At 53.3% G+C, this 24,323-nt stretch overlaps 1 protein-coding gene across 6 annotated transcripts in view; it reads right to left on the reverse strand.

Annotated features, from left to right (window-relative positions):
• ACTN1 (actinin alpha 1) overlaps nt 1–24,323 on the reverse strand; it is a 95,193-nt gene that overhangs the window by 44,809 nt on the left and 26,061 nt on the right. Inside the window, exon 1 of one of the 6 annotated variants that reach the window (XM_060294942.2) lies at nt 21,114–21,289. The exons of 3 other annotated variants lie outside the window; for them this stretch is intronic. The gene's annotated coding sequence lies outside the window, so the exon portion shown is untranslated. Of the gene's footprint in view, nt 1–21,113; nt 21,290–24,323 lie in introns of those variants that run through there. 2 more of the 6 variants (XM_060294941.2, XM_060294940.2) reach the window with 2 other exon arrangements.

Consider the following 24,323-nt stretch of genomic DNA (forward strand, 5'->3'; position numbering starts at 1 on the left):
CTCCCAGCTGCATGTGCCTGTATGTGCACTTCTACCCGGGTGTCATCACACTGTACGTTGATGGAGGGGGTGGTCATTTACCACCATCTTGCATTTCCGCAGCACGTTACTCTCATCTCCCTCCCAGGCCCACACTCAGCTTCTGCCTGGGGTTTTCTGCTGACTTGGCAGGAAGTGGGTCACCCCAGCAGCTCAAAGGGATAGTTCTCAGGTCCAGTGGGGCCGGGGTCCTGGTGGGAATCCCCAGACCCCCACAGCTGGAGGGGCTGTGAAATCTGTTTACCACCCAGTCGTGGAGAGGGGATGGGGTGAGAGAAAGGAGGAAGAGGCCACGTGGGTAAAAAGGTACCACTTTTGCAAGAGGAAAAGTGCTGTTGAAAGCAGCCAGCCCCATTTCCTGGAGAAGCCAGTCCCAGAGCCCTGGAGGCTGACATGCACCTGTGTTCCCTCAGACACCCACACAAAGCCCTGCCTCTGAGGCCTCAGGGGCTGCACTTGGTTAAAACCCCAAGCCCCCTTCCCGGCCCCTACAGGTGGCTGCTATGAAGGGGCCTCTGCCACCTCCCCAGCAAGCAGCTCGAAGCTCAGGTCATGGAGGAAAGGGTAACTCAGTGATTAAGAACATGCACTTGGGGGGGGCACCAGATCCGGTTCGGCGCTCAGACCCACTCTTTACCAGTCTGCAGATGAGACCTGCCGACTCACCTCCCTAAACCTCGGGTCCCTTAGCAGCAAAACAGGGATAGTAACAGCACGCTATAAAAGTCAGGCAGATTAACTAGAAAATATTTATAAAGTGCCTACCACATAACACGAGCTCCATAAATGGTAGGAGGGAGGAGAAAAGCTAGCTCCCCTGGAAGCTCCGGGGGAAGGGGCTCAGAGGACTCGGCCCCCCATGCTCCCAGCCCACACCCTTCCCCCGGCCTCCAGCCACTAAACTCCGTCCTGGGTTCCACCCTGGCAAGTGCTGCGCTGTGTCCCCAAGATCACAGCTTGTGTCTGGGGACTCTTTTTCTTTGAACAGGTGCTGATGTGTTATGCGGAGGGGGCTCAAGTTGCGGTATGGGGGCAGAAAGCTTGTGACTTTGACCGTGGCCTTGTGGATCCCCAGCAGAGGAGGCTGACGGGGCCTGAGAGGGGAGACAGCAGGGTCAGGAGCGAGGTCCTCCACGTACACCGCACAGCCACGCTCTCTCCTCCGGCACAGGCAGGCCCTAGACTTGAAGCCTGAGCTCCCACATTATGACAGAGGGGGACACCTGCCCCTTAGCAGGAGGAAAAGCAAACAGCCACAAGGGATGCCCGTGGCTAGAGACCCTGGCCCCATGGCCTCCAGCCCAGATGCCCCAGCATGGTGGGCAGTGCTACCCCAGCAGGGTTACGGTCCAGCCTCATTCAAATGAAGGGCAGGTGGCATCTTGTTGCCTCACTCCCAGCCAGGCCCTGCCCTATCCGACCTTCCGCTTGCCCCAAGAGCCCCGTCAGGGGATCCTAGGGAGATAGGAGGAACTGATGGGCCTTCCGTGGACCCACTCTCATTGCAGAATGAGCTCGGGTGTGCAGACAGGTCTCAGGAAAAAGGGCCTGGGCACCATGCTGGAAGTGCTCCCAGCGCTACAGTGAGGGCTAGCTTAGCTCTCTTCTCAGCAGCCTCTCTCCGCACTTCACGTACCTCCAGCCCCACTGCACAGCCTAGGAAGGCCCTGGACAGAGAGGGAGGGGCTGGCAGAGAACCCAGACTCCTGTTCAACTTCTCACTGACCTTGAAGCATCTACCCATGTTTAATCTGGCATAAAGGTGATTTTAAGGAGACACAGTTTAACTATCCAGTACTGTAGCCCAAGGTTACAAATGGGCCAGGCCAGGCTCCAACCCAACAGGGGGTGAGGGAGTACAGGACACTTGAGCTGGGCCAAGGCCCATGGAGTTGATGGAGAGAGAAGCATCTCTGTCTACCTTCTCTGTGGGTCTCACAGTCCTGCTTTCACACAGAATCCTCTAAGGCTTTCCATTACCATTATATCTTTAACAAGTATCCTATCCATATGTTTCCTTTTTTTTTTTTTTTTTTTTGGCTGCCGCAAGTGGCTTACAGGATCTTAGTTCCCCAACCAGAGATCAAACCCAGGCCCCAGGCAGTGGAAGCGCTGAATCCTAACCACTGGACCACCAGGGAATTCCCTATATTTCCTTTAAAATGTGTTAAGAAGGCAAGTGGCTTTTGAGAACATGTTCTCCCTGCTCCCCAGCTCATATGCACTAGAGCGTGACTTCAGCCACACAGGCCTCTTTGAGCCTCAGTTTTCACACTGTAAACTAGAGACAACAGCACCTGCCACGTAGGACTGCAGTGAAGATTAAATAATAATATATTTTACCACAACCGAAAACACTAGGAAAAATGATAATGTTAACATATTAATATTGTTAATTTATATTAATAACGATAGTATAATATTAATGTGTTTGAAATACATTGTGTAAGAAGTATTCACTACCGTCATCATTATTATCTAAATTTTAGATTCTAAAAGGTGTCTGAATAATCGCACTCAGCTGGGATCTGGGGTACAGAGGATTACCCCATAAGCATGACGCAGGTGCTGAGCTTTTGAAGTCAAGTGGCATTCAGAGCCTTGACCTTGGTGGGAGGAGGGAGTGGTTAAAACACAAGATGCTGAGCACAGGAAGATCACAGGACTTGCTTAAGATCAGTCCACAGAGGGAATTCCCCGGCAGTCCAGTGGTTAGGACTCCGTGCTTTCACTGCTAAGGGCACGAGTTCAATCCCTGGTTGGGGAACTAAGATCCCACAAGCCTCAAGGTGGCCAAAATCGTTTTTTTTATTTTTTTAATTTAAAAATAAAAATCACTCCACAGAGCAAGAATCCAAAAGCCTGAAAGGATTCAATCACTCTGAAGAAGACAAGGCAAACCCCAGTCCATCAGCTTCTAGCCAGGTGGTAACCTTGGGCAAGTGAGTCAACATGGCTCCGCCTCAAGGCACAGTCTGTAAAATGGGGTAATAACAGCATGGAGTTGGTGGAGAATTCAATAAGGTAACCCACTTAAAACACGGAAAAGAAGGTCTGGAACACAGTGACTGCTCCATAATTACCTATCATTACTGGTACCACAATAATTAGAGATATTACAAGTTCATGCTGTCCAACACATGTCATCAAAGAATGTTAGAGCTGGAAGAGATGCTTGGCACACCTGAGCCAAAACCCTCAGTGAGCCAAAACCCTCACTTTACAACTGAGGACACATGGACCAGAGAGGGTGAGTGACTTTTCCCAGGCCACACAGCTGGGTATGTTCACAACCTGGCCTCCTTACTCCCAATCCCATATACTTTTCTGCTCCACCAGGATGACGTGGATTTCAGGTGCAGGTGTGCGTGGGGTGCTGGAAGGGAACAGCAGAACCAAGGGCAGACAGGTGGGCTGAATCTTGTGGCATGTCGCTGAAAAACAGGTCACTGTGAAGTGAAAACACCACCCAGAGGGAACCTCGGTGACTCCGATCAGCACTGGCACAGAGAGCCTTGAGCTGATGGACCATCAACTGGCAAGGGATGGGCATGGGATGGGCAGCTTCTCTGGGGGCAGCGTGATGGAGAGAGGCAAAGGGAGCATAGCCCCGAGGCTGGTAGCTGGTTGTCCAGAGGTGGGAGATCGTTCTGGATGGTAAGCAGATCAGAAACATGTCTTTGAGGAGAATTCTGGGAACTGGGGCTCTTTGACCAGGAAGAGAGAAGAGTGGACTCAGGGACTCATCCTAAATATTTGAAAGATCCTCCCATGGACGAGCGAATAAACTTGTTGAGTGAAGCCCCAGGCAGAACAAGGCAGGTAGTAATGGTGAGGAACGTGGATTCTAGAGCAAGACTCACCTGGATCTAATCCCATCTCTGGCCCTGAGTAAACTTGGGCAAGTGATGTCACTTCTCCAACCCTCAATCTCCACATCTGTAAAACGGGTATAATAGTAGAACCTGCCTCGAAGGGTGGTGTGGATCAGTGCAGCAACACAGGGCAAGTGCTAAGTACAATCCCCCACACGTAAGGCTCAATAAATGGTAGCTACTATTATTAGGATCAAGGATAGGAAGCTGCAGGGAAGACTAGAGTTCAATGTAATAAAGAACAGACCAAACACTGGGCATACAGTGCATTACCCACCAAAGGCATGTGTTTGGTGAGGGTGCTGGGAGAGGATTCAAGCTCCCCCTGGGGGCTGAGCTAAGTTATAATGCTGATTCTTCGAGAGCCCAAGGTAGCCCTTGAAAAGCTGGGTTAGAGATGTGTTTGAAGAGTTCAGTTAGACCAAGAGTCACACACTCAAATGTCCGAGCAGGGTTTCTCAACCTCAATACCATTGATACTTTGGGTTAGTTACTTCTTTGTTAAGGGTTTGGGGCCCGTCTTATGCATCACAGATAGGATGGTTAGCAGCATTCCTGGACCCTACCCACTAAATGCAGGTAACATCCTCCACCTCAAGTTGTGACAACCAAAAATCACCCCTGGTTGAGAATCTAGTCTGGAGAAGACAAGCACACATGCCATTAATAATAATCATAATAATAACAGCAGTTGCTCTTGCTAGACCCTCTTCTGAGTGCTTTACCCCCCGTAACTCCATCTTCAAAACAACATTACAAGACAGGTGCTATTATTTTCCCCATTTTACAGATGAGAAAACTAAGCCACAAGAGGTTTAATAAAAGGCCAAAGGGGAAAGTGTACGGACAGTGGGACTGGCGAGCGCCCTTGCCTCCATGTGCGCTCATGGATTTCTCTTGAAACAGTGGCCCTCTCGGGCTTATCCTTTGGGTTTCCACTCAGGAGAGCAACATGGGCACAGAGAACTGGTCCTGAGCATACACGGTGATAATGGCAGGTAGGACACAATCTCGGTATCAGGGCAGGTGTGGTGAGGGGGCGGGAGGCGTCTCTCCTTGGCTCATATGGGAACGTGCGTCCTCAGGTGCCAGACCTCCAATGAAGGGGAGCCAGAAATCTGGACTTTCCTGTGAGTCTTCTCATTTGTAAATGCTGGTCCAACTTAAAAATAAGACATCCCACAGCCCCTCAAAAGATAGGGGCAGGATAAATCTGAATTAAGACTGACAGGGTCTCTGGTTCCACAGTGGGAACACGTGAAAACTTTCTAAGTCTCCTAACAAAAGAGTCACCACACAGGAACGAATGGTGTGTTAACGTGAGCAGACAGCTGTGCCCAGCACGGTTCACACTCCTCGCAGACCACCACCGGCGTCTGCCATCGGGGAATCTGCTAGCAAAAACTGAGAGAATGTTCCGTGAGGGGCCACAGGAGCTCTCCTTGTTTGGGCTGATCAAGGACCCACACCTGTCACCAGGGACGGCAACCAGATGTGCGTCCCCCCCCATACACACACACACGTGCACACACACCACCATGTTTTGTGAGTTCAAACGAAGGTACCAATTTTCATTTATTACATCTGCAAAAATAAGTTTCTGCTAATTCCCATCAAAGGGTGGGTACAGTGGCCAAGCCGCAACACGTCACAGCAGGCTGGCTGGTTCGGTACAACTCCAGTGGAAGGCAACTCGCCGAGGGGAGCTAAAACGGGCATAACCTTTAGCCCAATGCTGGGACACTATCCTGGGTAAATATCGCTCAAGAAAGAGAAGGGTCATGGGCACAAAGACATCCTCGCCAGCATTACTGGAGAGGAAACAATTAGAAATAGCCCCAAATTCTATTAATAAAGAATTAGTTAAATAAATTATGGTTCATCCACTTAATGGAACACTAGACGGCCAAAATGATGGGTTCTGAAACTATATATTATTATGGGAAAAGGCTGATATGTAATTACCAAGAACGCAGGATACAAAACTGTATGTACCACAGGCTTAAAACCATGTGAGCGATCACAGGAACGAGAGAAAACGATGGAAACAAAACCCATCCTGACGCAAGCAGTGCCTGTGCTCCTGTAACTGAATTGCAATGACTTTCTTTCCTTGCCCAGCCGGCTGCAAATGTGATTGGCAATCCCCATCTCCTCCCTGCCCTTCTCCCTGCTAGCACTCCTCGGTGACGCGTACTCCCCTCAGCGCACAATCCAGGCCATCCGCACCTGGCTGACCTCTCCATTGGTCCTGAGTAAACAAGACAACCCACCTGCAGCCAAAATGAGGCCGGCTCAGCGGGTGGAGGGAACAGCACTGCCACCTCGCTGGCCACCAGGCCCCAGGCTCGCGGGCCGACCACACCTCTCCCAGGCACATCCTCCTGCTCCCCTGGGATCCTGACACTCGACACCAGCCCCGGTTCACTCCAGGGGAGTTACTGTTCAGAGCACAGGGGTCAGGAAACCTGGGCTCTGCCCTGGCTCAGCCAGGCATGCGTGTGACCTCGTATGTATCAGCTCAACCCCTTCCAGCTGTGTAACCCCAAATGAGGCCCGGACCCTGCAGGTCAGAGCCCAGCAACTCGTCCCATCATAACGTGCAAAAGTAAAAGACACAGCCAAGTAGAGCACCCAGGGTCAATCTTCAGCTCCCATGTAGGGCTGATTGCGATGGATGGGCTCTGCTCCTTGTCAGAGGCCAATAAATCCCACAGGGGCAGTTTCACCTCAACGGCTCAACGCATGATCAGGGTTTCGGTCTCAAGACCGCCTGCCCCTCACCAAAAGACACCTGTTATTAGTTTGCTGGACAGTCCATAAAAGCTTTATGCCAGCATATCCCTGGAAGGACACACAGGACTTGGCACGGTGGCTGCCTCCAGGGAGGGGAGCTAGGAGGCTCCTGACAGGGGAGGGTGGGGCGTTTTCTTGTCACAGAATACCCTTCTGTTTCCTTGGAATTTTATACCATGTGCAGTCATTATCTGTTAAAACAAACAAACAAAAAGCCATGCAAATCTAAGAAAAGTCTGTGTATATGTTTATCTGCTGAGTCAGACCTCTGGATGAGATAGAGGGAACTTCCCATTTCTCTGGGATTACTTGGGATTGGGGGGTCAGGGCCCATGAATTCTCGGGGGGAAAAAACAAATGTTTTCAAATTTTAAAAGAATAGGAAGAGATGAAAAAGGAAAAATTCTTCCATCTATTTAAAAGAATTAGTAATAGAAGAATATATCATATAGAGAAAGGGTTGTGAAAAACTTTGAAGTGCCTTATCAGTGTAAACTATTATAAGCAAAGTCATAATTAGGGACCAGGACATGAAGATAAAGCAGCAATTACACCCACATGTCCACCCCAACAGACAGCAAACTGCTAACTGTGGGGGAAGATGAAGGGCAGTACCCCCTGGCCCAGTGGCCCAGAAAAACCCAAGCAAGTTTCTAAGCCTCTTGAAGGTGGTACAGGGCTTCCTGTACAAGCTGGCTTCTCATCGGATGACTTCCCCTCCCTGGAGTACAGCAACCAGGACCCTGGTCCTGGTCTAGGCTCATCAACTGAGAAATCAGTTCAGCGGCCCTGCGATCTCCACACCCTTCTGGGCGGGCACCCTGCCATGGCTGTCAGTCACAGCCCACCCTCCTCTGCCACTCTTGGCCACCATGCGCAAGCGTCAGGCCAGGGCCCCTTGAGAGCTCAGGGCCAAGGTCTCTGCAGCATTTGCTGGCCCGGGGGAGGTCACTGTGGACCAGCCAGGGAGCACTCTCTCTCCCTCAGGCCACCGTGGAGTCCCTCTGACCCCCGCACGTGGCCAGCCTGGCCAGGGCGTGGGCACTGGGTGGTTTGTCTAAGCAAAGGCCTGCCAGCAGTGATCTCAGATGCCCAGTGTTCCGGTAACGTAAATAGAAGTATCTGGTTAACTTATCAAGGGCTGGCTGCCAGCCTTTCAAAGCAAGCAGTCAGCTGGTTCACTCACAGATGAAAAGCAGAGTCCTCAAGAACATCTCCACCCAGATCTGTTTACTTTCCACCCCTGGGAGTGGTGCTGAACCACCAGGCGGTTTCCTCTGCTCTGAAAGGGCACCTCTCTAACCGCTGGCCCCCAAAACCATGCGAATGTTGGGGCCCTGGAAACTCAGAGGCAGGTGGCTGGAGGCTCCCAAAAGAGCTGGACTTTGTAACTGTTAAGAGCTGGGCCCCCGGCCTACACCTCTCATTAGCTCTGTCTCTTTGTACAGGATTCTCAATCTCAGCCTCAGGATGCCCATCGGTAAAATGGGGATAACAAGACCTATGACGGCACAGCATTGAAGAGGACCAAATCAGATCTCATGTACTTAGAGACGGGCTGGTGCTCTGTTCACAACAGATGCTTAAAAAACGTTAATCCAGCCGGCCTTTGTCACTCAGTGGCTGTGTGGCTTTCATGAACCTGTCTAGGCCTCAATTACTTCATCTGACAAATGGGGATACATAATATCACAAGTTTGTGGGGTTGTTGTCAGAATGAGGGCGATGGAAGCAAAATAGCCAGCCGTCAGAAAAGGGCAGGAGCCTCATAACTGTTCTCTGTCCTACTGCTCTCACTTTCTATTCCCTTTCTATTCAAAGTTAATCATTCACAGAGCTCTACAGGTGGGAAGAAAGAGGTCTGTTATTTCTCTCCTACTGACTGATGAGGAAACCCTGAGACCAGCCCCTGGCCAGGGTGAGAACAGGAGTGGGAGGAACAGGGGCCTGTGTTTCCGGTTCATGTCCACCTGCAGCCCATTTCAGGAGACACAGCACCAGATGCCCGGAGGGTCACCAAGGCCACAAGGCCAAAGCACAGGTGGCCAAACGGCTCATTCTAGGAGGTGATTTGACCTAATGACCACACCCTAGTGGGAGAGAGGAGAGCTGCCAGCCCCTCCGCGAGGCCCAGGCACCCCTTCTCACCAAGGCCCTTGGGAAGCACCCCAGTGCCTTCCCGCAGGTGCAGGCAGAACCTGGAGCTCCTGAGAGAATTCAGGGCTGTTTTAAAAGTCAGGTGGCGCCAGACTCCAGTGAAGAAACAAGGACTGTCCTCTCAGCTCCTGGCCAAGGAGCATCAGCTGCCCCCGCCAGTCTGCCACGATCCACAGCCTGGCCTCTCCTGGGGACCGAAGAGCCACAGCCATGGTCCAGCCCGCGGCCGGCTCTGTCGCTATGGCCTTTGGGATCCTGGACTCGCTGAGCCTCAGTCTCCACATCAGTAAGACAAAGACAGAAAAGAGTGTCTACCCCGTGCGGCTATCCTGAGGGAGGGTTGTGTGAGCTAAAACAGAAGGCTTAGCCCAGTGCCACATGCAGACTAAGTGCTCACTGGATGTTAAAAACCAAAAATGTATCTACAGAGGCAGAAATAGAGTAGTGGTAGCTTAGGGCTGGCGGGGGCGTGATAGCTAAGGGGGATGGGGTTTCTTTTAGAAGTGATGAAAATGATCTAAAATTGACTGCGGTAATGGCCGCACACGTCTGTGACTATGCTAAAAACTTTACATTGTACACTTTAAATGGGTGAATTGTACAGTACGTGAATTATATCTCAATAAAGCTATTATTAAAAAAAAAAACTAAAATATTCCAGAACCCCACTAAGTCTTTTATCAAGGGGTTTTTGTTTTGTTTTGTTTACCCATTTGGCCCACTGGCAAGAAACCAGGCTCAAAGGCAGGCCCCAGACCCTCGCTCTCTCCAGGTACTGAGGTAACTGAGACTAAGATTCCAAGGTGGGAGGTCCGGTCTCATCTTCGGGCGTATGTAGCACTCGAGCCAGGCCTGAACTGTGTGGGCTTTAGGTGCCACTGGCCTTGTAGATGCCTCCCCAGGGAGTGGTTACTCTGAAGAGCAGGTCCCGCCCCAGGACATCTGCTTAACCATCAAAGGCCTGTTGGCTCCTCCTAGGCACACTTGACACTACTTAGGGAGGCCAGTGTGAGAACAGCCTGCTCCCCACTGCCGACCCCAAGCTTGGGCCTGCCTATGACACCTCCCCCACGTCTGGAGTCGGATCCTGGCCCTTGTGGGTCTGACAGCACAGAGGTCTTGTGGGCTGCAGCTCACAGGAATGGCCCACACATTCCTTCCCCAAAGAAGGAAAAGTCATTCACATGTGAGGTCATCTGGTTTCTCTGGCACAATGCTGAGAGCCATCGGCCACTCAACCCCACAGAGAACTTCCCCGCATGACAAGAATCTGGCCCAGCCTGGTATTCATAAGATATGGGGAGCTGTGGTCTGGCTGCCTTGAGCATCTAACCTGACTCCTCTGTATGGTTGAGCTGTGACCCTCAACTTCACAGCCTGAAGCCTCGATGGTCTCATCTGCGAAATGGGAATAATCAATCTGCCCCCTCCTGGGGTTATGGTAAGAATCAAATAGCACAATACCTGACTGACAGTGGGGGCTCAAAAAGTAAAATCGAGTGCAGCTAGCACCCCTCCTCTTGCCAGGGTCATTTCTACTGAGCGTGATTTGCTGACTGGGAACAAGGCTCCAAGCCCCCCATGTGGCCTCTCCAGAGGCCAAACCATTATTGCAAATTTGCAAGAAGGAAAGAGACACTGCTTGGATAAAGAATATTTCCAGGTCTCTTCTCTGTGTCCCTGAATAACCTGCTGGACTGGAGCTTCTGTTCTGGCCTGTCCCACAGTCCACTGCTGGGACTCCTGCCCTCTCGAGGCATCTCCTCTGGCACAGTGCTGGGAACTGTGACCCCCGTGGTGGCCACTGTCGCCAGGCTTGCAGCTGGAGGCAGCGGAGATATCAGCTCTATCAAATGCTTTCAGGGACTTGGGAGGGGTTCCTGGAGGCCCCAGACCCAGTAGGGACAGACACTGTACCTCTCAGAGTGGGCATGAAACCCATGAAGAGAAGCCAAGGCCCAAAGTCTGTGCTTACATGGACTGGCCCAATGACACAAGCGCAGGGCAGAAAAAATAAAGGAGAAAAAGGAGAGCAGAATAGCTCCATGTGGTGGTTCTCAGACTTGAAGGTGCGTCAAAATCACCTGGAGGGCTTGTTAAAACTGATTTATGAATCCCCCCAGATTTCTGATTCCATAGTTCTGGACAGGCAGAGAAATTGCATTTCCCACAAGAATCCAGGTGGTGCAGATGCTGCTGGTCCAGAGATCCCACTGAGGACCACGGGCTTGACGGTTACGAGGATGGGATTAGGCGCAGATGACTTGGATGTGATCTGGGTCTGCCACTTAGTAACACTGGGACCTGAGCAAGTTCATGACCTTTCTGAACCTCAGTCTTCTCATCTGTAAAAGGGGTTAATACCTTTCTCACTGGGGTATTAAGGGGTTTCAATGAGCTAACATTTGCAAAAAGCCAAGCACATGGTAAGTTGTTAATAATATCTAGAGTTCATTATTAAAATACAAGAAAGAAACGAAAAAGGATGCTCACAGAAAGGAGTGAGAGAGAACTACTCGGGGCCCATGGAATTGCCCACGTGTACTAAATGGTCACCTGGCACCATCCTGGGGTTATAGAGGTCGCCTTCATCCCCAGTGTGTGCTTGAGTCTGGGCCAGCATGCACCAGCCGGCACTGTGCTCCAGCGTTCCCTGGCCCTAGGCTCCTTGACCCAATCAAGGACATAAGCTCAGTAAGACGACCTCAGCCCAGACCCCATGCCAGTGCTATGATGTCATCCACCTCCCTCCCGAGGGACCACCACATGACCTCACACCGGAATGCAGGGAGACTCGCAACCTCCCAAGGGAAAGGTCAAAGCTCCAGGGAACCCAGAGCCTTCGGGATGCCAGAGCGGAAGCAGAAAGCAGGCGGCAGGGGGCACAACCTCAGAACCCAGCAGCTGTGTAAGCATCTCCAGGCGCAAGGAATCCCACGAGTGATGTGCACTCCGGGTGGGGGTGGGGAGGTTGGGGCATCAACAGACTCCCTAGAAACCGCCACTCCCTGGGGAGTGGGGGGGCTTTCTGCAGAGAACCTCCATGACTCTCAGCCATGACAGCAATCACCCCATGCCTAAGAGGAAGTTTCTGGTTCCAGGAGCTCTGAATGGAGGAAGGGAACAGAGAGGCTTGGCACTCTAAGAGTTCCTCCTTAGTTGCATATAAAACAATAATTAGGGGCTTCCCTGGTGGCGCAGTGGTTGAGAGTCCGCCTGCCGATGCAGGGGACACGGGTTCATGCCCCGGTCCGGGAAGATCCCACATGCCGCGGAGCGGCTAGGCCTGTGAGCCATGGCTGCTGAGCCTGCGCGTCCCGAGCCTGTGCTCCGCAACGGAAGAAGCCACAACAGTGGGAGGCCCACGTACCGCAAAAAACAAAAACAAAAAAAAACAATAATTTGTCCTTTACGCCTAAGAGACTGGTAAACAATTAGAGAGGTGATTACCCCAAATGTCGCTGTGGCTGAGGAATCCAGCAGCCCTCATGCCCGGCTGGAAGTGTGGGCTGTGCAGTCACGCTGGCGAGCAAGCCAGCACTACATCAGGAAATTCATCACGTACTGCCCAACAAGCCACCCGGGAAATCTCCTCTCAAAGAAATCTTCACATGGTGAACCCGGGGGTCCATGGGAGAATGTTCATCGTTCCGTTATCTGTGTTGGCAGGGAAGGGGTTGGGGACCCCCTACGTGCCCATCGTAGCGAGACTGTGGGGTGAAACGTGATGGACGCACAGTGGCCTCACGTGGGTGGACCCACAAGTGGGCCATGAGCTGAGGGGCCTCATTAAGCCAATTCTCTTCACCTGAGGTCCAGGAAAATAAAGTTTCTTCTTCCAAAATACAGACACAGATCAGCACATTATAAAGCGGCACAGAAACCCCAAAACCCTTTTCTGAAGAAATCACAGGCAACCTGTGGGCCATGAAAATCCCCACCCAGGCCCAGGCGGACGTGGCCCAACACCGTCCCTGCACTCCCAGCCTCCACTAAGACCCATCAGCGACCTGGGGCGTCGGCAGCCCAGCGCAGCGGGCCTGCTGGCCAGGTGGCTGACCAACACCTCAGCACGGCCAGCCCGGCTCAAGGGACAGGGCACCAGGGGAATCAGGAGCAGGGAGCAGAGGCTAAGGAATAGAAACATGTCTGTGGAAACTTCCTCATTTCCAGAAGGATGGGAAGAAGTGCAGCTGTAGGCAGATCTGGCCAACTAACTGCTGGGATGGGGTGGGACACGGGGCTCCTGTCTGTGGGTGTGTTCACAGCCTCCTGGGAGCTTGGAGATCCACACCCGTTCTGTCTCCCAGCACCGGGCTTAAGCTCAGAACGTGTGCAATGAGTGGGAGAGGGGGCCGCAGAGAACACGGGCTGCCCAAGGGCACTGCAGCCTCCACCTAACCTTGTTCCAGAGGAAGGTACCGTGTTAAGCCCTCAACTCCAAGATGGGGACACGGAAGGCAAAGTGGACCTGGGAGCCCCAAGGGGAGGGGAAGAGAGAAGGAATAAGATCTTGGAGTTGCTCAAAGACGTGGGCTGTTATCACCACTGGGTGAGGCATGCACCATCTCAGCAAATCCACTCAACAATCCTGCGTTAGGGGAGGAAATCGAGGGTTAGAGGAAGCAACCTTCCTAGCCACACAGCTAGTGAGAGGCAGAGCTGAGATCTGAACTGGGGTCCACAGGATGCCAATGTGTGGGCCCTTTCCACTATGCTGGGGGCTGCGGCTCTTCCAGGTAAGCCTTCCACCTTTGCTCAGGCTGGAGAATAATGAGGAATCGGCCAGCACCAGTCCCAGGTCTGCCGAGAACCACACGGGGATGTGTGCGGCTAGCTGTCCCCAAGCAGTCCCTGGGCCTGGGCCGGGGAGGGCAGCCCAGGACACTGGGTGAGAATCACGCCAGCACTCACATCCAGCCATGCGAGAAGGTCCTGGACCTTGTGGCTCCCTAGAGATTCAGAATGGGCCAGGCAACTCTTTCTCCTAAGTCTCAGTTTTGGGGAGGTGGAAAGAGGGTTTGAACTCCTGTCTCTTTTGGCTTTCCAAACACAAAGCCCGTTGAGAGAGGTCATGAATAATTATAGGGGCAGCCAAGTCAGGGAGTGTGTATGCCAGGGCGTGGGCAACCGGCTTGTTTGGGCTTGGATTGGCTCGACGGCAGCAGCTTCCCTCAAGGCAGGCCACTGCCCACGCTCCTGACCCACGCAGGCTCCAGGCTCCCGCTGCCAGTAAGCAGGAGAAGGTAAATTCATTCATTCGTTCATTCACTCACTGATGAGCACTGACTGTGTCAGGAACTGGGGTCACATTTTGGACAAGTAAAGACACAGTCCCTTATTTATTAATTTTTTAAAAATTTATTTTATTTATTCCTTTTTTTGGCTGTGTTGGGTCTTTGTTGCTGCGTGCGGGCCTTCTCTAGTTGAGGCGAGCGGGGGCTACTCTTCATTGTGGTGCGCAGGCTTCTCACTGCGGTGGCTTCTCTTGCTGTGGGGCACGGGTTCCAGGCACACAGGCTTCAGTAGTTGTAGCACATGGGCTCAGTAGTTGTGGCTCACGGGCTCTAGAGCACAGGCTCAGCAGTTGTGGCGCACGGGCTTAGTTGCTCCGCGGCATGTGGGATCTTCCCGGACCAGGGCTCGAACCCACGTCCCCTGCATTGGCAGGTGGATTCTTAACCACTGCGCCACCAGGGAAGCCCAAGACATAGTCCCTTAAATCAAGGACCCTGTGGTCTAACAAGGATGACAAATGTTAATCAAAAACTCATATCAGTAAGTATATATTTGCAAGCCCAGCTTCAGTGCATACAGGAAAAGTTCTGAAGGCATGAGGCTAAAACGGGTCCCTAACCTGGTCCAGGGTGTATGTCCGACCACTACTTTGAGGAAGTCAGTGAATTTTTAAAGCTGAGGAATTTTAATTAGATGAAGAGATTGTAAATGTGAAAGGGGGACCACTAAGTTTATCATCCAAACTGGGGCACTTGTAAATAAAGGTAGGCGCTGTTAATAAATACATCAGAACAACAGGTGCAAACCGAGATGGACGGTACCCAATGCACATGTGTGGGGTCCGGGATGGTCGGAAGGGTGGTGCCGCCCAAGCAGAGGGGTCAGGAACGAAGGCCTGCTCAGGCCACTGGAAAATGGCCACTGGGGCTGGTGCAGGAGGAGAAGAGAGGGGTGCCAGAGGTCAGCATTACCGCAGGGGCATGGGGTCCCATAGGATGTTAGGATGGTGTCTCCTGAGAACAATGGGAGAGGTTTTATTTGATTTCAGCTGAGGGTTGAGGGGTGGGGGTAGGGTGGATGCAGGAATCAGGTACTAGTTTACACATAATTACACCTGCATCTTGGAAAGAGACTCCTAATTGCACCATGACGAGCAGATCCGAGATGGGCCAAAATGGCAGCGGAGACCAGTCAGAGGGCCGCGCAAAGGTCCAGGCAAGAGACAAAGGTGGCTCAGACCAGGGAGGTGGCGGCGGGGACAGGGAAGTGGGTGGACCCAAGAGATACTCAGGGAGGGAGGGAGGGAGGGGTCAGAGGCCACACCCAGGTGTTGGACCCGAGCCAAGCGAGGAAGGGGGTATGGGTGAGGGTGCCATGCACTGAAACACGGCTCCCTGCCCGCCAGACACCTCCAGCACTCACCAGTTACAGAAGGCCCCCGGTCCTCAGCCTGACAATCTGATTAGAAGGTCAGCGGCCAGGGATGCCCTCCCCAGCTCACTGTCCCAAGTGCTCTGTCAGTATTAACACAATTAATCCCCCCAGCCACCTTATGAGGTAGGTGCTATCATTAATCCCATTCTACAGAGGAGAAAATTGAGACAGAGAGACGCTCACAAGGTCACCTCAAACAGCGAGAGGAGCCAGAGAACCGGGCGCAGAGCCCAGGCTCCTAACCCCGGGCTCGGTCAGCCTGGCTCTCCTCCCTCGGGCCCCTCCCAAGGGCCCAGCAGCAAGTCACATCACGTGCACCGGCCCGGAGCGGGGCTCTTCCTCTCACGCTGCGCACCAGCCCGCCTCACCCCAGCCCAGTCGGATCACCCTCCGGGGGTGCGCCCAGGCAGAAGCAGCTCCCGAAGCCCCCAGGTAGAAAAGGGACGCTGCTGTGCAGTCAGGGCAGCCCACCTCAGCCTGGAACGCCCTAACGGAGCAATTCCAGTGCCTCCCACCCACCCTCCCCAAGCCTCTCCACCAGTACTGGGAGAAAATCAGCCTGAAAGCATCATTAAGAGCCACTTAAGGGGAAACTGGAAAGGGGGGTGGTATACAGAGGACCTAAACTAGTTTTCCTTTAATGGACCGGGCCAACCTTGGGAAAAAGGAAGCAGGGAGACAGTGGGCCCCTGTACCTGGCACGGCCAGCTGGCCTTGGCCACGCCCGTTCCTCTCTCCCCGCACACGCACACGCCGCCTTCCACCATCTGAGCAGGGGAGCCAGCCCTGCCTGTGCTTCTAGAAGGCTTCCCAGACCTAATCATAAAAGGAGGGGAAAGGAGGGAGAAGGAGACCTACCTGCACAAAGGACTTCCAGGACTCCGCCAACAGCCCCGGGAAGGTGCTCGGGCACCTGGCCCAGGCCACCCCCTAACCTCCTTATACCTGCTGACTCCCAGTGGCTCTGGGACAAAGCCCATGCTCACCTGGGCCCTGATTTTCAGAAGGCACACCTGGGGAAGTATCTTAGTGGGGGAAGGGCTCCAGCCCAACTCCCTACACCCCTGTCCCTGTGGCTGGTCTCTGCAGGCCTGCCACAACGGGCAGCAGAAGGGCACCACTGATGCCCCTCTGCCACCACTGCAGTCTTGTTACTCACCTCTTTCCGGTCGCCCCATTTCTCTCCATCCCCCACCCTTTCCATGCTTTGCTAGAATGTCTGCAGGCACAGTGGACACACAGCACTGGGAGATCTGAGTTCTAATTCTGTTTCCACCATGAGGGAACCAGTGGCTCAGACCACCACCACCTCGGGTCTGTCCCTTAAACTTCACCATCTCACCTAGAAATCTCCCATTTTGCGTGCAGCCACACCTGCCTCAGACCCGCCTCAGTGGCCTCTTGTGAAGATCAGATGATACAGCCACCGGAGGGCAATCTGAGGGAGGCGAGTTTTCCCAAGTTGGCCTACTGATAAAACAGGATGAAAATACAGACCCCAACCCGACAAGCGCCATTCTGGTTCAGAAGTTCTGGGGTGGCGGCCAAGAATCGGTATTTAACAAGTAACAGGTACTCGGGTGAATCCTAGAATCAGGCGAGTTTGGGCAACTCTGGGCTGTGGAAATGAACAGGAAGTCGTTACCACCTTGCCTTCTGGGTAGAGAAGGGGAAGAAGAGTTTGTGAAAGGGCTCCTTGGCTTTGGGCTCGCTTCCAAAATAACAAGCCCTGCCCCCGCGTAGGGAGCCCACCAGGTGCAGGACACCATCATCTCCTTTAGTCCTGGCAGTGATCCCGCAAGACAGACTGCCTTCTTTTTTTTTTTTTTTTTGCGGTACGCGGGCCTCTCACTGTTGTGGCCTCTCCCGTTGCGGAGCACAGGCTCCGGATGCGCAGGCTCAGCGGCCATGGCTCACGGGCCCAGCCGCTCCGCGGCATGTGGGATCTTTCCAGACCGGGGCACGAACCCGTGTCCCCTGCATCGGCAGGCAGACTCTCAACCACTGCGCCACCAGGGAAGCCCTGCCTTCTTTTTATAGATGAGGAAACTGAGGCTCAGAAGGAGGACATGTTCAAGGACACAGCTAGTAAGATGGCAGAGCTTCCCTCACCCCAGAACTGGCAGCTCCGAGGCCGGGCTTTTCCCAACACCCCGAAGCCTCTGCAGGATGAACTCTCCTGCAGGGAGGGGCAGAAAGGAGCCAGCAGCTCCAAGCGGGATTCGCAATCCTGTTCCCTCCCCAGAGCCTAGACACGACCCATGCATGGGTGGTCCCAACCATCCTATCCTGCAGGGGAAAGGAAAGCTCTACTGCACGGCGATGAGGCTGCTATTTCCTGTCCTCAAATATGAGGGAGACAGGGGTCCTGGAGCCTGCAATCTACAAAGGTAGGTAGGACCACCCCTAAGAAACAGTCATACAGCAACCACGGCAGGGGCAGCTCCGAGCCAGACCTCCTGGTGCCGGGGAGCGGGGCTCCAAGAAGGCCTGGCAGGGAAGGGTGCTGAGATCAGAAGACATGTCACATCTGGAACGAAGCCCAAGACACCCCGGACCCCTTCTTCCCCCCAACACACAATCCCTGCTCAGCGAGCAGCAGCCGGCCCCACGAGGGCTCCGAGCAGCTGCGGACTCCCTGGAGAGGAAGCAGTTTCCTCCTGCAGAGGAGACTGCCACCACCCAGCCAGACAGCATCACACGGCCCCTTCCTCTCTCACCCAGTCTCTCCAGGGACCAGACACCCGAGAAGCAGAGGGAGAGCGCCATAGCCTAAAACCTCGCCTTCCTGCAGAGTCCTCCCCCAGGCCTGGCAGCTGGTAACATCTCTCCCACTTAGAAGGCACAACAATGACACAGCTGACATTTAGTGACACTTACCAAGCACTTTGTATGATTATCACATTTACTCTTCACAACAAGAGGTAGATTTTTTTTTTTTTTTTGGCTGTGTTGGGTCTTCGTTGCTGCACGCTGGCTTTCTCTAGTTGCAGGGAGCGGGGGCTACTCTTCGTTGAGGTGCACAGGCTTCTCATTGCGGTGGCTTCTCGTTGTGGAGCACAGGCTCTAGGCGCGCAGGCTTCAGTAGTTGTGGAGCACAGGCTTAGTTGCTCCACGGCATGTGGGGTCTTCCCGGAGCAGGGCTCGAACCCGTGTCCCCCGCATTGGCAGGTGGATTCTTAACCACTGCGCCATCAGGGAAGCCCTAAGAGCTAGATTTTGATCCCCCATTTTAGAGATGGAAAAACTGAGGCTCAGGAATGTTAAGTAACTCAGCTGGCAAAGAACAGGCCTCAAACCCCAAACCAGGAGTTCCCTAACCAAATCCCAAATTCTTTCCACTTTCTCTTTCTCTCACTGAGCACCCACTAAGTATAGGGCACTAGACCAGTGACTACTAGAACGAGAGAGGGCCCAGCTCTCAGGAAGCCATGGCCAAGCTGACAGATAACTACACACCCCACCAGTGAGACACAGACTGAGCACCCAGGGGAACGATACACAGATCCCTGCAGGGGGCAGGTAGGCAGCACGTGGTGGAGGTCCATTCCAGACAGCAGGCAGCAGCCAGTTTGCTCTGAGGTGTGAGCGTATTTGGGGGCCTGACTTGAGATAGTGGTCGACTGTGGGTAGAGCAGGGAGCAGGAGAGGAAAGCCTGCTCTGTTAGCAAGAAATAGACCTTTTCTCCAAAGGCAGCTAGGAAGCATTGCATTAGTCTCTGGAACTCCCCGGCCAGCAATCGTTCACAGGCTAACCCTCTGGGAGAGAAATGGCCTGGGGCAGAAAGAACTGGCGGGGACGGGACAAAAAAGCGAATGGGGAGAGTGGGGCCAGTTGGCTCTGGGGTCCCCGTTCCATCCCAGGGCACCCAGAAGACTACAGCCCCCTTCCCCAGATCTGCAGCAGGAGAAGGGATAGGAACCTGGCCCAAAAAGGCCCTTCTTCACCGGGAGATGCTGGAGCTTCACACTAGCTCAGCAGCTCCAAACCTCCCTAGAGCTGTGCTGCAGCCAGCCCCGGACACGGTACACAAAGGAGACCCAGCTGGCCAGCCCGCCCACCTGCCCACCTCTGCTGACAGCTACCACAGCAGACCAGCAGGCCAGGGACCCAGCCCTGCGGGAAAAGGAAGGAGGGCGGGGGTGGGGGGGCAGAGGGCGGGTGCCCAGCGTGCTGTGCTGACCTATCAACCCTGCCACAGGTGCTCAAAGAGCCTGAGAGTCGCAAACAGTAAATACATAAAATTTAGCAATTCCATTTCTGGGTATATACAGAAAAGAAATGAAAGCAAGGACTTGAACAGGTATTTGCACACCCATGTTCACAGCAGCGTGATTCACAACAGCCAAAAGGTGGAAGCAACCCAAACGCTCATCAGCAGATGCACGGGTAAACAAGATACGGCGTGTACATGCAACGGAATATTAGTCAGCCTTAAAGAGGAAGGAAATGTTGACACACAGCACAGCGGGGATGAACATTACAGACTTTATGCTGAGTGAAGTAAGCCAGACATGAAAGGACAAATGCTCTCTGACTTCACTTTAATGAGGTCTCTAAAGCAGTCAAGTTCACAGAGAAGAAAGTAGAATGGTGGGGGGCCAGGGGCTGGGGGAGGAACAATGGGGAGCTACTGTTTGATGGGTACAGAGTTTCAGTTTTGCAAAATGAAAAAGTTCTGGAGATGCATGGTGGTGACGGTTACACAACAACATGAATGTAACTATTGCCACTGAACTGTCCACTTAAAGGTGGTCAGAATGGTAAATGTTATGTTATGTATATTTTACCACAATTAAATAATATATAAATTAAATACAAAATCTTACGTGTGGCATAGAAGCATAACCATGTCACCTGTGGGGAATTGGTTTTTTTTTGTTTTTTGGGGTTTTTTTTTTTTAACATGAGCATGTCTTACTTTCATAATAAAACCAAAAAAGAGATTGAGACTTATAAGGCAAAAACATTTCAAATCACAACGCATGAGGGGGTTTAACAACTCCCAGTTCTCAGAATGGGACAATGCTGTCACCGGACTCCTCCCCTTGCTGCCACCACCAGCCTGCCCTGCAGAGGACCACAAGAAACACCCTCCCAAAGGCAGTAAGGCAGACTTGGGGTGGGGGACAGCGGTACTGTCGCCCGGCCCTCCTCCACCCTTCATGAGACCAGCAGGAGGGGAGTGCCGCTGACCCAGGGCCAGAGGCGGTGAGAGGGTTGGGGGCCCCTCCCTGGGCTCTGACTCCAGGGTGACTCCAGCTCTGGTTTCCCCGCAAGGAAATGAGCCCGCCCGCCCTTTTCCCCCTTCTAGGACAGCACAAGGGAATGACGTGGCCCATCCCTGCATGCCCCGGCCTCTCCCCAGTCGGCTCTGGTGAAACCACCCTCCGCAGTGGGGAGCAAGCTAGAGCGAAGAGGGTGGCAGACGAAATGGCTCATCCGCCCGACTGAGGAAGACGGGGGATGGGGAGGACAGCGGACCCTCAACTCCCTGCACGAACACACCAGGCTCGGGCTCCAGTCCTGTGTTCCCACTGACCAGCCGTGTGGCCTTGCCTCAGTTTCCTTACCTGTAACTTGCAGGGGATGGACCCTTTGCTATCGAAGGCTCCTTTCGGCTCTGAAACTCTAGACTTCCCTGCAAGCTGGGTGATGTGCCGGAACTGAGCCAGGGCTGGAGAAGACAAGACCCAGCCTTGGAACAGGACAGCTTCCGAACAGATGCTCAGAAGGAAGCACAATGATTCTAACTGGAACACCAGCACCTCCACCCTCAGGCCAAGCCACCCACTCATCCATTCATTGAATTTTTTCTGAGCTCTTCTTCCCCTGAGCCAGGGACCATGCCGGGGCTGGAAAACGGCGGTGAGTCAGCCAGCCTTTGAGGCGCTCACAGCCTTGTGAATGTTGCCACCAAATTTCAAGACTGGCCATCACGAGCTCTGTCCCCAAAGCCGGCCCTTTGAGGAAGCAGAGCCTGGAAGAGTAACAGCAGGCAGAAGGGGAAGCCATACGGGGCCCTGAAAAGAGCACTGAACCAAACTGGGAGTCAGGAAAGTCTGGTTCGAATCCCGAGTCTACTGCCGACTCTGACCTTGGACAAGCTTCTTCAGCCCTCTGGGCCTCCCGTTCCTTGTCTGTCAAGAAGGGACTGGATCTGGTCTTTGCAGGACCTTCCAGCTCTGACAACCTGGGCCTCCTGGACGCAAGCCCTCGATCCCGGAATCACGGCCGGGAGGCCTGCGGGAGCCAGCAGCACTGCTGACCCATCCGGGACCCTCAGACGCCAGACAAGCCAGGCTGACAGCCGGCCAACTCTGCGACTCTGCAGCTCTGCCTGCAAAGCCCAGCTGCTGGAAGCAAATGCCTGCTTTAACCTCAGGCGTAAAATGGATGTGGAAGTTTTCTCAAAGTTGGAACCATTTATCTTGGGATGGGGTCGGAGGACCCGAAGGAAGCTCTGTGCATTCCCTGTGCCCCACTGCCTAGTACGGGAAAGTGGAGCCCCTCTCGCCCATCTCTGCCGGATTTGAACCATAAACACAGCCCTTTTCTGAAGGGAAGGACTTAACACAAACCAGATGCAGTAGGGACTTTCCCCCACCCCCTCCTGGCCCTAAAATTAAACATTCAGTGTCCCTTCTGCCAAAATTCACTTGAAGGCCAAGCCTTAAGGAGCCAGCACCTCCGGTTCTCACCCTCACACGCTCTCAATCACACCCCCTCTTAAACAAAATGTCAAGGTCTCCAAATGGAAAATGGGGATGGGCGGCCTCCCAGCAGTGCCCAGCACCCCTGCAGGCCAGGGAAAGATCTAAAAGGAGAGATCACTGGGGAAGGAACACTGATCCCCCACTGCCAACCCAAAAGGGACCAAAGGGCAGCCTCCCAGGAGTGGATCCTGAGCAGGGGATTTGCCCCTGGGGAGGGCACGCGTGGGGCTTGCAGACGGGGCACAGCCAACACGCCGGGAGCGGGCCTGTGCAACAGCCCTGTCCCAGCGGACTCCGGAGATTACTGGAAGAGTTCGCTTCCTGGACTTCAGTTCCCAGTCTCTAGAAATGGGGTGAATCACAGGCATTTATTTAAATAACTCTGATCTCAGTCAAAGCGGCGAGGACCTGGATAGAACCCATCTTAGGAGAACTGGACTCTTCTTGCTGGGTTTTGCAGGCTTCCCAGCTGCCAGGCTGGTTGCTCCCTCGTCCTACAGATCCTTCCAACTCCCGGCTGAAGGCCCAGACCATCCACCCACCTGCCCCCTCCCTTCCCCACGGTCCCTGGCCGTGCTAGGGCCAAGCCTCAGCACCCAGCACTAATCAGCTTGCCCAGCACATCGTGTCTCCCCAGGGAGAAGAAACCTCCCCCTGAGCTCTCAGGCTCAGGGGACCATGTCTTACCCCCGCTGTGTGCTCCACGGGGCTCAGCAGTGCACAGCACACACCAAAGCGCTCAGAACGGACAGTCAGATCTCACTGAGCTGCCATTCCTCAAGAAAAAGGACAGGTGATAGCAGAAAAACATCTGAAGCAGGATGTTGCCTCAGATAGCAATTCTCTGACTTGCTATAAAATTTGAGTACTATTTTTTTTAAGTATTTAATCCTACAACTTCAACACAGCCATTTTCACTTTTGTACGTAATCTTCCTGTTTACGTGGGTTTTACAGTTGCAACCGATTATAATGCTCCATAAAGTTCTCCTACTTTCAACCGTCTGTTGAACATTTCATTCCTGTGTAATCTTCCTAAATGTCATTTAAAGGCTGAAAATATGCTCCACCACTATCACGTGTCAGGACGGTTTGTAAAATTCCTCCCCTGACGTTAGTGAGACACAGAAGCCTTCCTTCTGCTCCTATGGAGAGCAGAGAATATTCTGAAGCATTACTTTGTTTTAGTTGGACAGTTTCCTCAGGACACTATCCTGGGGGTAGAATTATCCAGCCCAAGGGTAAGAACATTTCCATAGTTTTTGCTACATAAACGAACCAGATGCTAACCCAGGCTGCACCAATCCTCAAGGCCTTCAGAAAAGAGCGCAAGCATTTATTCGACTAGAAACTTGCCCTGATCGGATTTTATTTTTACCTTTTTAAAGTTACGTTGTACTGACTGGAAGAGTTCATCTTCTCTGGGCCTCCAGGTTCAGCGCTCTGGAGATCCTTTTTCTAAAATCTCACCCCCTCTATACCCATCCTTCTTGTAACCCTAGTCCACTCTGACAACAGCAGACCTGTTGTGGCTCCCTTGACGGCTTCCCTACCAGACTCAATGCCCTCCCATTTCTGAGGCCCCTGATCCACTTCTACGCCATGACCTCCACAGCGCCACATCTCCCCTGCAGAACTGCCACTAGGCAGAGAGGCTGCCAGAGGGTTTCTGGACCTAGAACCCCCGAGAGGACCCCTAGTGGTGTGGAGTCATTGGGGAATTGCCTGTTGAGCTCAGTCCTACAGGCCTTCTAGCTTCCTGCTGCTGGGACCCCTGTCTCAAGGGGGCGGTTTGAGCCCGTGCCAGCAGAACACACAGCTGCTGGCAGACCCTCAGGCTGCAACAATCCAGGGCCATAACTGAGGAGGCGTTCACACAGTCTAGGGCCAACCCAAACTCCTCTTGTCACGCTGTCTGGATGAAAGCTAGAACCCAGACAACAGCCCACAGTCAGGATTTGGCTCAACTGAGCGTAGAGGACCAGAGGTCACTAAGGTGGGACAGGGAGAGGAGCCAGGCGAGGCAGGATACACAACACTGGAAAGCCCTCCCTCCACAGGAAACCAA

Source organism: Globicephala melas, chromosome 2, assembly GCF_963455315.2.
Source record: "Globicephala melas chromosome 2, mGloMel1.2, whole genome shotgun sequence".
Lineage (NCBI taxonomy): Eukaryota > Metazoa > Chordata > Mammalia > Artiodactyla > Delphinidae > Globicephala > Globicephala melas.